Source organism: Saimiri boliviensis, chromosome 4, assembly GCF_048565385.1.
Source record: "Saimiri boliviensis isolate mSaiBol1 chromosome 4, mSaiBol1.pri, whole genome shotgun sequence".
Classification (NCBI taxonomy): Eukaryota; Metazoa; Chordata; class Mammalia; order Primates; family Cebidae; genus Saimiri; species Saimiri boliviensis.
This window is the reverse complement of record NC_133452.1, coordinates 101627827-101641255: the sequence shown is the minus strand read 5'-3', so window position 1 is coordinate 101641255 and position 13429 is coordinate 101627827. Positions and strand designations below refer to the sequence as shown.

The 13429-nt window shown below is 42.2% G+C and overlaps 2 pseudogenes; one reads left to right on the top strand and one right to left on the bottom strand.

Annotated features, from left to right (window-relative positions):
- Nucleotides 1-17: 17 nt before the first annotated feature.
- On the top strand, nucleotides 18-12930 carry LOC101046693 (ras-related protein R-Ras2 pseudogene; annotated as a pseudogene).
- On the bottom strand, nucleotides 1481-1885 carry LOC101046382 (MICOS complex subunit MIC13 pseudogene; annotated as a pseudogene).
- Nucleotides 12931-13429: the final 499 nt, after the last annotated feature.

The window sequence follows — 13429 nt, the reverse complement described above, 5'->3', positions numbered from 1 at the left end:
GGGAGGCAGCGGCGGCTCGGCGCGATCAGGCTGCGCTCTGCGGCGTCCCCATGGCAGCGGCCGGCTGGCGGGACGGCTCCGGCCAGGAGAAGTACCTGCTCGTGGTGGTCGGCGGGGGCGGCGTGGGCAAGTCGGCGCTCATCATCCAGTTCAACCAGTCCTATTTTGTAAAGGATTATGATCCAACCATTGAAGATTCTTACACAAAGCAGTGTGTGATAGATGACAGAGCAGCACGGCTAGATATTTTGGATACAGCAGGACAAGAAGAGTTTGGAGCCATGAGAGAACAATGTATGAGGACTGGCGAGGGCTTCCTGTTGGTCTTTTCAGTCACAAATAGAGGCAGTTTTGAAGAAATCTATAAGTTTCAAAGACAGATTCTCAGAGTAAAGGGTCGTGATGAGTTTCCAATGATTTTAGTTGGCAATAAAGCAGATCTGGATCATCAAAGACAGGTAACACAGGAAGAAGGACAGCAGTTAGCGCGGCAACTTAAGGTAACATACATGGAGGCATCAGCAAAGATTGGGACGAATGTAGATCAAGCTTTCCATGAACTTGTTCGGCTTATCAGGAAATTTCAAGAGCAGGAATGTCTTCCTTCATCAGAAAAAGGCAAGAAAGGCTGCCATTGTGTCGTTTTCTAGAATCCTTTCCATCTTAGCTACCAACTGCCAGGAAAAGCCCTCATCTTCTCCTCCTCTCCTCAGTTTACATCTTGTTTGGTGCCTTTCTAGCCTTAGACAAATGATCACCATGTTAGCCTTAGACCAAGAAGCGGGCTAGTCCTTTCTGTGAAGCTAATACAATGGTCACTTCCAGACAAATTTAAAAGAAACACTAAGGCTGCTTCAAAGATTATCTGATTCCTCTAAAATATGTGTCTATATACACAGACACGCTCTTTTTTTAAGTGCTTCCATGCTAATAGAGATGAATCAGTTTTGGAATCTAAGCTGTTTGCCAAGCTGAAGCCACAGGTTGTGAAATAATTTTTAACTTTTGGAATCATACTGCCTACTGTTACTCTAAATAGAAATATAGGGATTTTTTTTAAATGTGAATTTTTGCCTATCTTTGAAAATTTCAGTGTCAGCCTTTGTTAACCTTAAATACACTGAAATGAATCTACAAAAGTGAAACATCTCAGATCTTGACTGATATTGCAGCTTTTGTTTTCTGGTGGCCAAAAATACCAAAATGCCTGTTGACTTTATGGATTAAAAATTGCTCATAAAAGCCTGTGTTATTGCTCCTGCTCTTGAAGATGATAATATTCGACATGGTCAAATATTTGGACTCATTCGGGGCTTCGACACTTCAGTGTACTTGATTTTTTTTTTTTTTCCACTTTGGAAGTCCTTTATCGGGCCAGCAGGGCCGGGAGATGCCCTCCGAGTGGGGTCCCAGTCTGGAGTCTTCAGGTTGGTGGCAGATCTGGCGGTTCTGGCCGGGGCAGGCAGCCCCTGCTGACTTGCTACATGGTGCATGCCTTCACCTACTCCCAGCCCTCCTTGGAGTACTCGTGGGCCATGGAAGGGGCCACTGACAGAGCTGACATCACCGTGATGATGCCTGCATTCCAGGAGTCATGGATGGTAAAGTGAATCTTTGGAGGGGCTGGGAGCTGGGGTATCTGCAGGCCTGTCTGCTGACGAGGTACTGGCTGAACTGGTACATGGCAGGAGGGACCACCTCCCCAGCCTTTTGTAGGGCTGCCCGGCTCTGTCACTGGGCCCCAGCAGCTCTTGGTAGATGGTGCCTCCAGCCATACTTCCCTTGATGAGGAACCTCATCAGCGGCCACACCCGGGCCACCATGGTCGCTCAGATCCATGTGCAAGGACACCCGACTCGCCTGCTGCTTCTGGCCCTTGATTTTTTTAAACTCTTTTTTTCACAACCATGCTAAGGGTAAAAATGAATAATTTCTGTCTTCCTTTTCAAGTATTTCTGAATAAGGGATTCAAAAAACTAAAACTATTTTTGTTTAATATAATATAAAATATGGAATTGAGCTTTCTGGGTCAGAGATGATTAATGTTTTTGCTATATACTTTTATACTTTTTTAAATCAAATTAGTTGAGTATTTTTATATGTTTGTAAGCAGATATGCTTTCACAGCATAACTTGTGTATATATAAAGATAAGCATTTAATTCTCACTGTTTACCTTTAACTGACAAAGAAAGACAAATGAAAACTACAGAAGCTGTGGTAGAACTTTTACTTGCTGGCCTGGCCTTGGTTGTACCCATTTTTGGCCAGTCACGTGTCTACTCAAGAAACCTTCCCAATAGAGTACAATAGGATGAGACTCTAAAATCGCTTTCAAAAACCAAAACTGTTTTTGTTTCATGTAATATAAATATGGAATTGAGCTTTCTGGGGTCAGAGATGATTAATGTTTTTGCTATATACTTTTACACTTTTTTTAAAATCAAACTAGTTAACAAGTATTTTTATATGTCTGTAAGCAGATAAGCTTTCACAGCATACCTTGTGCATTTGCAAAGATAAACATTTAATTCTAGCCGTTGACTTTTATCTGACAAAGGAAAACAAGTAGAAACTACAGAAACTGTGGTAGAACTTTTACTTGCTAGTCTGGTCTTTGCTGTACCCATTTTTGGCCGGTCACGTGTCTACTCAAGAAACCTTCCCAATAGAGTACAACAGGATGAGACTCTGAAATCGCTTTAAGTATTCCCTGCTAGATATTGATTGTTATGTAAAGTTTTAAGTGTAAGTTTTTAATGGAGAATTAAATCTGATTTTGTTTTTAATTCTGTGGATTGTGTTTAAGCAATTCAATAGTATGTTCCTGATTTTTAGATGCTAAGTGATATTGCACAGTTGTCACTTTATCAAGTGTCTACAACAGTCCCATGAAGTTTATAGAGCATACCCTGTATAGCTTCAGGTGCTAGGATTAAAACTGACCTGTTGGCCAGGCGTGGTGGCTCATGCCTATAATCTCAGTACTTTGGGAGGCCATGGCGGGCAGAACACGAGGTCAGGAGATCGAGACCATCCTGGCCAACACGCTGAAACCCTGTCTCTACTAAAAATACAAAAAACTAGCCAGGCGTGGTGACTCGTGCCTGTAATCCCAGCTACTCAGGAGGCGGAGGCAGGAGAATTGCTTGACCCCAGGAGGCACAGGTTACAGTGGGCCAAGATCATGCCACTGCACTCCAGCCTGGTGACAGAGCAAGACTCTACCTCAAAACAAAACAAAACAAAACAAAAAACCAAATTGATCTGTTATCACATACACACACACACACACACACACACACACACACAGAGAGAGAGAGAGAGAGAGAGAGAGAGAGAGAGAGAGAGAGAGAGAGAGTAAGGGCAATCCTGTAAAAATGCTTCCATTTTATATATCTGCAAGTTTTATAGAGGCTGCAAGTTTTCCATCAATCCATTCTCCTGTTCTTCATCTTAATAATCAAATCCCTGAGTGTTTGTTGGCACATTGGCTTCCCAGTTAGAGACTACATTCTCCAGCTTCCTCTGCAGTCAGGTGTAGAAACGTGACTAAGTTCTGACCAATGGGATATGAGCAGAAGTGGCATGTGTCACTTCTAGGTCACACTCCTAAAACAAATGGGTGTGCACTACTTTGTCTCTTTGTCTTTTTCTCCTCCCACTGGCTGGGATGCAGACATGCTGGTAGGAACTGGAGCAGCCACTGTGGGCCTGGAGTTGGAAGCTGTGTATTGAGGGTGTTTGAGCTCTGAAAAGCCCAGCCCTAGGCTGTAAAAGAGAAGTCAAGTTATGTGAAAGAGAAGTTAATTTCTACCTTATTTAAGGCACAGTTACATTTCTGTTACATTATCTCAAAACAATCCCTAATACACATACGCACATATATGCACGTGTATATGTGTTCATATATGTATATACGTATGTGTTTACATACACACGCCACAAAGTATACTGTAAATTATATTTATTACTATGGCTTTGGTGGGAAAAATAAAGAGAAACTACCTGCCTTTAAAAGATGTTTTAAGGGCCGGGCGCGGTGGCTCACGCCTGTAATCCCAGCACTTTGGGAGGCGAAGGCAGGTGGATCACGGGGTCAAGAGATCGAGACCATCCTGGTCAACATAGTGAAACCCTGTCTCTACTAAAAATACAAAACATTAGCTGGGCATGGTGGCACGTGCCTGTAATCCCAGCTACTCAGGAGGCTGAGGCAGGAGAATTGCCTGAACCCAGGAGGTGGAGGTTGCGGTGAGCCGAGATTGCGCCATTGCACTCCAACCTGGGTAACAAGAGCGAAACTCTGTCTCAAAAAAAAAAAAAAAAGATGTTTTAACCAGGTGCAGTGGCTCATGCCTGTAATCTCAGTACTTTGGGAGACCGAGGTGGGTGGATCACTTGAGGTCAGGAGCTCCAGACTATTCTGGTCAACATGGAGAAACCCTGTCTCTAACAAAATACAAAAATTAGCTGGGTGTGGTGGCAGGTACCTGTAATCCCAACTACTCAGGAGGCTGAAGCAGGAGAATCACTTGAACCCAGGAGGCAGAGGTTGGAGTGAGCCAAGATCGTGCTATTGCACTCCAGCCTGGGTGAAACAGTGAGACTCCATTTCAAAAAAAAAAAAAAAAAAAAAAAGATGCTCTAAGCAAGTGAGCAATGTAATAAGATTCATGTTCCCAAGCTGAAAGGAATCTTAAGGATCACTTGGCCCAGTTATTCCTTCTTATAGATTGGAAACGTGGGCCTATTGAGGTTAAGCAACTTATTCAAGGTCCTGAGGCTCAGTGGCAAGACCTGGTTTTTGAACCTTGATTTCTGAATCCAAGACCAGACCCCTCCAGTATCACCAGCTGTCAAAGATCCATTTGTCTTGCTGTCTTTCAATCCTCAAATACATTTCAACATCACTTCATTCCTCTAATTTTCTAATTAATTTAATTCAATTCAGCAAATATTTATGTAAACCTATTATATACTAGGTTGTAAAGACAGAGTAACAACCTTCATATATAATTCTCCTTAGCTGGTATCATAAAATAGATACAGAAGTAAATATTTCTGGATTTATGCATGGATTCGTACGTATACATATCTCTCCTAGCTCTGACAACTGAGAGGGCATAGAAGCAATGATATCCTCATAGCAATTGAGCACATCTAGAGCTCAGTTTTTTTTAAAACATAGATTTAGGAGGTACAAGTTCATATTTGTTACATGGATATGTTGAATAGCTGGGCTTTAAGCGTGACCATTACCCAAATAGTGTACATTGTACCCATTAGATAATTTCTTTTTTTTTTTTTTTTTTTTTTTTGAGATGGAGTTTCACTCGTTACCCATGCTGGAGTGCAATGGTGCGATCTCAGCTCACAGCAACCTCCGCCTCCTGGGTTCAGGCAATTCTCCTGCCTCATCCTCCTGAGTAGCTGGGATTACAGGCATGCGCCACCATGCCCAGCTAATTTTTTGTATTTTTAGTAGAGACGGGGTTTCACCATGTTGACCAGGATGGTCTCGATCTCTTGACCTCATGATCCACCTGCCTCGGCCTCCCAAAGTGCTGGGATTACAGGCTTGAGCCACCTTGCCCGGCCCCATTAGGTAATTTCTTATCCTTCACCCTCCTCCCACCCTCCTACCTTTCCAAGTCTGGTCTGTTATTCCACTCTCTGTGTCCATGTGTATGCATTATTTAGATCCCCCTTATAAATGAGAACATGTGGGATTTGACTTTTTGTTCCTTTTTTTTTTTTTTTTTTTTCAGATGGAGTCTCACTCTGTTGCCCAAGCTGGTGTGCAGTGGCGCAATCTTGGCTCACTGCAGCCTCCACCTCCCAGGTTCAAGTTATTCTCCTGCCTCAGCCTCCTGAATAATGTGTCATCACGTCCCGCTAATTTTTGTATTTTTAGTGGAGATGGGGTTTCGCCACGTTGGCCAGGCTGGTCTTGCACTCCTGACCTCAAGTGATCCACCAGCCTCGGCCTCTCAAAGTGCTGGGATTACAGCCATGAGCCACTGCGTCTGGCAGGACGTTTTGTTTCTGAGTACTCCACTTCAGATAATGGCCTCCAGTTCCATCCATGTTGCTGCAAAAGACATAATTTCATTTTTTTATATAGCTAAGTAGTATTCCACAGTATGTACATTTTATTTACATATATATTATATGTATAATATGTATAACAGCCATTTTGACTGGTATAAGGTGATACCTCATTATGGTTTTAATTTGCATCTCTCTGATGATTAGTGATGTCGAGCATTTTTTATATCTTCTTGGTCATTTGTATGTCTTCTTTAAAAGGTATCTGTTCATGTCTTTTGCCCACATTTAAACGGGGTTATTTGTCTTTTTCGTGTTGTATTGTTTGAGTTCCTTGTAGATTCTGGATGTTAGTCCTCTGTTGGATGCATACATTGCAAACATTTCCTTCTTTCCTTCCTTCTTTTTTTTTTTTCCAGGATCTCATTTTGTCACCCAGGCTGGAATGCATGGAGTGCAGTGGCATGATCATAGCTCACTGTAGCCTCAAACTCTAAGACAAAAATTATCCTCCCACCCCAGCCTCCAGAGTAGCTGGGGCCACCAGTGCATGCCACCATGCCTTGCTAATTTTTTAATTTTACTTTTTTGTAGAAATGGGGTCTCGCTATGTTGGCCAGGTTGGTCTTGGACTTCTGGGCTCAAGCGATTACCCCACCTCAGCCTCCCAAAGTTCTGGGATTATACACATGAGCCACTATGCCCGGCCTGCAAATATTTTCTCCCATTCTGTAGGTTGTATGTTCACTCTGTTGATTATATCTTTGCTGTGCAGAAGTTTTTTCATTTAATTAAGTCTCATTTGTCTATTTTTGTTTTTATGGCATTTTCTTTTGTGTCCTTACTCGTGAATTATTTGCTTAGGCCAAAATCCAGAAGAATTTTTCCTAGTTTTCCTAGATTTTCTTCTAACATTTTTGCAGTTTCAGGTCTCACATTTAAGTTTTTAATCATCCTGAGTTAATTTTTGTATATGGTGAGAGGTATGGGTCTGGTTTCATTCTTCAGCATATGGCTATCCAATTTTCCCAGCACTATTTATTCAGTAGGGCCTTTCCCCAGTGTAAATTTTTGTCAGCTTTGCAAAGATCAGTTGGCTGTAGGTATGTGGCTTTTTTTTTTTTTTTTTTTTTGAGATGGAGTTTCACCCTTGTTACCCAGGCTGGAGTGCAATGGCACGATCTCGGCTCACCGCAACCTCCGCCTCCTGGGCTCAGGCAATTCTCCTGCCTCAGCCTCCTGAGTAGCTGGGATTACAGGCACGCGCCACCACGCCCAGCTAGTTTTTTTGTATTTTGAGTAGAGACGGGGTTTCACCATGTTGACCAGGATGGTCTCGATCTCTCGACCTCGTGATCCACCCGCCTCGGCCTCCCAAAGTGCTGGGATTACAGGCTTGAGCCACCGTGCCCGGCTGTGGCTTTTTTTTTTTTTCTGGATTTCCTATTCTGTTCCGTTGATCTATATGTCTATTTTTTTTTTTTTTTTTTTTTTTTTGAGACTGAGTTTCGCCCTTGTTACCCAGGCTGGAGTGCAATGGCGCGATCTCGGCTCACCGCAACCTCTGCCTCCTGGGCTCAGGCAATTCTCCTGCCTCAGCCTCCTGAGTAGCTGGGATTACAGGCACATGCCACCATGCCCAGCTAATTTTTTGCACTTTTAGTAGAGACGGGGTTTCACCATGTTGACCAGGATGGTCTCGATCTCTCGACCTCGTGATCCACCCGCCTCGGCCTCCCAAAGTGCTGGGATTACAGGCTTGAGCCACCGTGCCCGGCTGTGGCTTTTTTTTTTTTTCTGGATTTCCTATTCTGTTCCGTTGATCTATATGTCTATTTTTTTTTTTTTTTTTTTTTTTTTTTTGAGACTGAGTTTCGCCCTTGTTACCCAGGCTGGAGTGCAATGGCGCGATCTCGGCTCACCGCAACCTCTGCCTCCTGGGCTCAGGCAATTCTCCTGCCTTAGCCTCCTGAGTAGCTGGGATTACAGGCACATGCCACCATGCCCAGCTAATTTTTTGCACTTTTAGTAGAGACGGGGTTTCACCATGTTGACCAGGATGGTCTCGATCTCTCGACCTCGTGATCCACCCGCCTCGGCCTCCCAAAGTGCTGGGATTACAGACTTGAGCCACCGCGCCCGGCGATATATGTCTATTTTTTTTTAACCCTTCTACAATTAGATATGTGTCTATTTTTATACCAGTACCATGCTGTTTTGGTTACTATAGCCTTGTAGCATAATTTGAAGTCAAATAATATGATACCTCCAGCTTTGTTCTTTTTGCTCAGGATTACTTTGGCTATTTGGGCTTAAGCCAGGGAGGTTGTGGCTGCAGTGAGCCAAGAGTGTGCCACTACCTCTAGCCTGGAAAGTGTATTGTATTGTATTGTATTGTATTGTATTGTATTGTATTGTATTGTAAAGTATTGCTATTCCTGCCTACTTTTGGTTTCTATTTGCATAGAATATCTTTTTCCACCCTCTTTCTACCTTCAATCTATAAGTGTATTCACTCAAGCAAGACCCCATCTCTTAAAAAAATTAAAACTAAAAATAAGTTTATTAAGACCTGTTTTGTGGCCTAACATAAAGTCTATCTTGGAGAATGTTCTGTGTGCCAACGAAAAGAATGTATATTCTATTGTTGTTGGGTAGAATGTTCCGTAAATGTCTCTTAGGTCCATTTGTCTAAAGTCCAATTTAAAGCCAGTACTTCTTTCTAGGTCTTCATTCTTGATGATCTGTCTAGTGTGTCAGTGGGGTGCTGAAGTCCCCCACTATTATTGTATTTCCGTATATCTCTTGTTTTAGGTCAAGTACTATTTGTCTGATGAATCTGGGAGCTCCAGTGCTAGGTGCATATATATTTAGCATTGTTGTATCATCTTGTTGAATTGATCTCTTTATCATTATATAATGATCTTTATCTTCTTTTTTAATGTTGTTGATTTAAAGTCTGTTTTATCTAAGTATTGCTACTCCTGCCGACTTTTGGTTTCCATTTGCATAGAATATCTTTTTCCACCCTCTTTCTACCTTCGATCTATAAGTGTATTCGCCAGTTTACAAGGTGGATTTCTTGCAAGCAATATATGACTGGATTATTTTTCTTAACCATTGCACCACAGATTTTGCTTTTAAATAGCATTCTTCAATAACAGGAACCAAGGTTTCTTGGAGAAGTGGTTGATTTCAGTGCTGGGAAGGGGAAACGCAAGAGCTTATGGTGGCAGAAAGAGAAAAAGTGCTCAAAAAAGTATGGGAGCTCATTGAAGGACACAGAAACCAACCTGAAAGAGCTCCCGGTGGTTAAAGCGGAAGCAGTTTGAGCAACAAAACCATTAACAATAGTAATGGATTCCATAACCCATAGAATAAAATACATATCCATGAGTCCATACTGATATAAATAACTGAATAAACGAAATGTCCTTCTTTACTTATCCAGATGACTGGAAATGTGAGAATTTTAATCCTCATAACTGTGAGTAGGCTTGAATAATTATATTTTTAGTAACTAGAATTAAAACCACTTGTGGTAGACAAGTGGTTTTATCCATTTCAAGTGGCTTATCTCTGCCACTCAGCAGTCTTGTCATCCTCACCATCTATAAAATGGGCATCAGATTATCTATCTTGCCTACCTCATGGTTCTCCAAAGAAATAAAGTATGTAAAAGGAAGTGGCTGGGTGAGGTGGCTCACACCTCTAATCCCAGCACTTTGGAAGGTCAAGGTGAGCAGATTGCTTGAGCTCAGGAGTTTGAGACCAGCCTGGACATTATGGCAAAACCCTGTCTCTTCCAAAAATAGAAAAATTAGTCGGGCATGTTGGTGTGTGCCCGTAGTCCCAGCTACTCAGGAGGCTGAGGCAGGAGGATCGCTTGAACTTCAGAGGCAGAGGTTGAAGTGAGCTGAGATTGCATCACTGCACTCCAACCTGATCAACAGAGCCAGGCCCTGTCTCAAAAAAAAAAAAAAAAAAAGAAAGAAAGTAAAGAAAGGAGGCCAGGTGCAGTGGCTCACACCTTAATCCCAGTACTTTGGGAGGCTAAGGCAGGTAGATCACCTGAGGTCAGGAGTTCGAGACCAGCCTGACCAACATGGATAAACCCTGTCTCTACTAAAAATACAAAAATTAGCCAGACTTGGTGGCATGTGCCTGTAATCCCAGGTACTCAGGAGGCTGAGGGAGAATCAGTTGAACCTGGGAGGCAGAGACTGCAGTGAGCTGAGATCGTGCCATTGCACTCCAGCCTGGGTAACAAGAGCAAAATTCCATCTCAAAAAGAAAAGAAAAGAAAATGAGGAAAGAAAAATTTTCCTAATCATCAAGTACTCCAATCACCTATGTCATAATGTAGTTGATACTTATTATTTGTGGATTCTGTATTTATAAATTCGTCTACATGCCAAAATGTATTTGTATTTGTGACCCCAAAATCAAGACTCACAGTGCTTTCACAGTCACTACGAACATAAGCAAAGTGGTGAAAAATCTGAGTCACCCAGCTGGGACCAGTAGGTGGCTCATTCCTGTAATCCCAGCAATTTGGGAGGCTGAGGTAGGAGGATCGCTTGCACCCAGAGTTCACGATCGGCCTGTGCAACATGGCAAGACGCTGTCTTTACACACACACATACACACACACACACAATACAAAAATTTGAGTCACCCAATGTGCACGAGTTGCTAATTGTTCCCCTTTCAGGTGGAACAAAGCAATGCTCTGCATCTTTGAGTTTACAGACTGTCAACAATTGTCCTTTTGGTGGTATATTTAGTGCCACAATTTTTGCATTTTTGTGCTCTTTGTTGGTGGTTTTACTATTTAAAACAGCCCTTGCTAGCTTGGTGGCTCACACCTGTAATCCCAGCACTTTGGGAGGCTGAGGCAGGCGGATCACCTGAGGTCAGGAGTTCAAGACCAGCCTGGCCAACATGGTGAAACACCTTCTCTACTAAAAACACAAAAATTAGCTGGGCATGGTGGTGTGCATCAATCCCAGCTACTCGGGAGGCTGAAGGAGAGAATTGCTTGAACCCAGGAAGCGGAAGTTTTAGTGAACCAAGATCGTGCCACTGCACTCCAGCCTGGGCGACAGTGAGACTCTATCTAAAAAGAAAAAAAAAGAAGCCCTTGCTCTTGCCCTTCCACTTTCTGCTATGTGAAGACACAGTGTTCCTCCCATCTCCCCTCTGGATAACACAGGAACAAGGTGACATATTGGAGGGAAACAGAGACCATCCTTCATCAAATAATCAATCCTACTGGTGCCTTAATCGTGAACCTCTCAGCCTGCAGAACTCATGAAGACCATCACCGTATGTGGGCTGATTGCTATTGGACTTCCAAGCCTCCAGAACTAGGCTGCTCATTTGAAAGTATGATAACTGCTGTTCCAAAACCACAAAAGCTTTGCAGGAAATTCATATGTGAACAGTAGCAGAAATTTTCATTGCTGTATTAATTATCCCATGCAGAATTTCCAGATTCAACAAATTGTTTTACCCTGTTCTTAAAAGCACCGTATTACTAAGAGGTGTCTCACCTCTTTAAAAATATGCGTCTATACGTCTCTTTTATATATTGCTTCTTACTTTATGTCATTTTCAGAGCTTAATTTTAGATACCAAATGTCTCTTAATCAATGTAGAATAAAAACCCGTAACTCATTTAACAATTAAAAATAAATAAATAGGCAGGGTGAGGTGGCTCACTCCTGTAATTCTAGCACTCTAGGAGGCCCAGGAGGGTGGATCACAAGATCAGGATGTCAAGACCATCCTGGCTAAAACAGTGAAACCCCGTCTCTACTAAAAATACAAAAAAATTAGCTGGGTGTGGTGGCACGTGACTGTAATCCCAGCTACTCTGGAAGCTGAGGCAGGAGAATCACTTGAACTCAGGAGGCGGAGGTTGCCGTGAGATGAGATCACACCACTGCACTCCAGCCTGGGTGACAGAGTGAGACTCCATCTAAAAAAACAGTAGTAATAAATAAATAATAAAACAGTCCTTAAAGGTAGTGCTGAGCTGCTGTCTTATCTTTCTATGCACAAGAAACTATAATGTGCCTTATGAAGAAAATGCACGTGTCAGATAAACTTTACTAAAGCATGAGTTACAGCACTGTTTTATATATATCTATGTATGTATATACACATATATGAATATATATACACATATATGTATATACATACATATTTATATATGTGTGTATATTCACACATATATGTGTATATTCAAATAAATATATTTTTTGATACAGGGTCTCACTCTGTCGCTCTGTCTGGGGTGCAGTGATGCAATCATGGTTCATTACAGCCTCAATCTTCCTGCCTCAGGCTATCTTCCCACCTCAGCTTCCCAAGTACTTGGGACTACAGGTATATACCACTACACCCAGCTAATTTTTTCAATTCTTTTGTAGGGATGGGGTCTCACTATGTTGCCCAGGCTGGCCTTTAACTCCTGAGCTCAAGCGATCCTCCCACCTTGACCTCCAAAAGTGCTAAGATTACAGGCATGAGCCACCACACTCAGCTAACAATCTATATTACGTAAATGTCTTTATAAACAGGCCTGACACGGTAGCTCCCGCCTGTAATCTTAGCACTTTGGGAGTTTGGGACCAGCCTCGTCAACATGGTGAAATCCTGTCTCTGCTAAAAATACAAAAATTAGCTGGACGTGGTTGCAGGACCCTGTAGTCCCAGCTACTTGGGAGGCTGAGGAAGGAGAATCACTTGAACTCAGGAGGTGGAGATTGCAGTAAGCCAAGATCGTGCCATTGCACTCCAGCCTGGGTGACAGAATGAGACTCTTCTCAAAAAAAAAAAAAAAAAAAAAAAAAAAAAAGGCTTTAAATGGAAACACACATATCATAAAATACGATTATGTATAGATTAGTTGATGAAAATGTTATGACCAGAGGCTTGCAGAACCTAACCCTGTATTCCCCTGGGAGCAATGGTTCAGTACTCACTAATTCAGTGTTCATGGCAACTTTATGGAATGTAACTATTTCAAATAATAAGAGTCAACTGCATTTAGTAGCACTTTCTATGTGCCAGATCCACCTGCACTTGTTTTAATACAGTCTCAAGTATTCCTTACAACCTCGGAGGAAAATGTATTTGTCTAAGTCTCCTACCAGTCATTGGAGCATTAAATTTGGCTGGTTTTTCTGCCACTTTCTCACCCCTGACAGATATCTCATTAGCTGGGCACTTTGTGGTCCTAATTTTTCTCAAGTAGGATGGGAAATTCAACCTACTTGAGAAAAATTCCTGATTTCTGTATTCAGTTTTTGCCAGTTTCAGAGAGAAAATACCCAGGTGACAGACGCTTGATTTTTTTTTTTCTTTTAAAA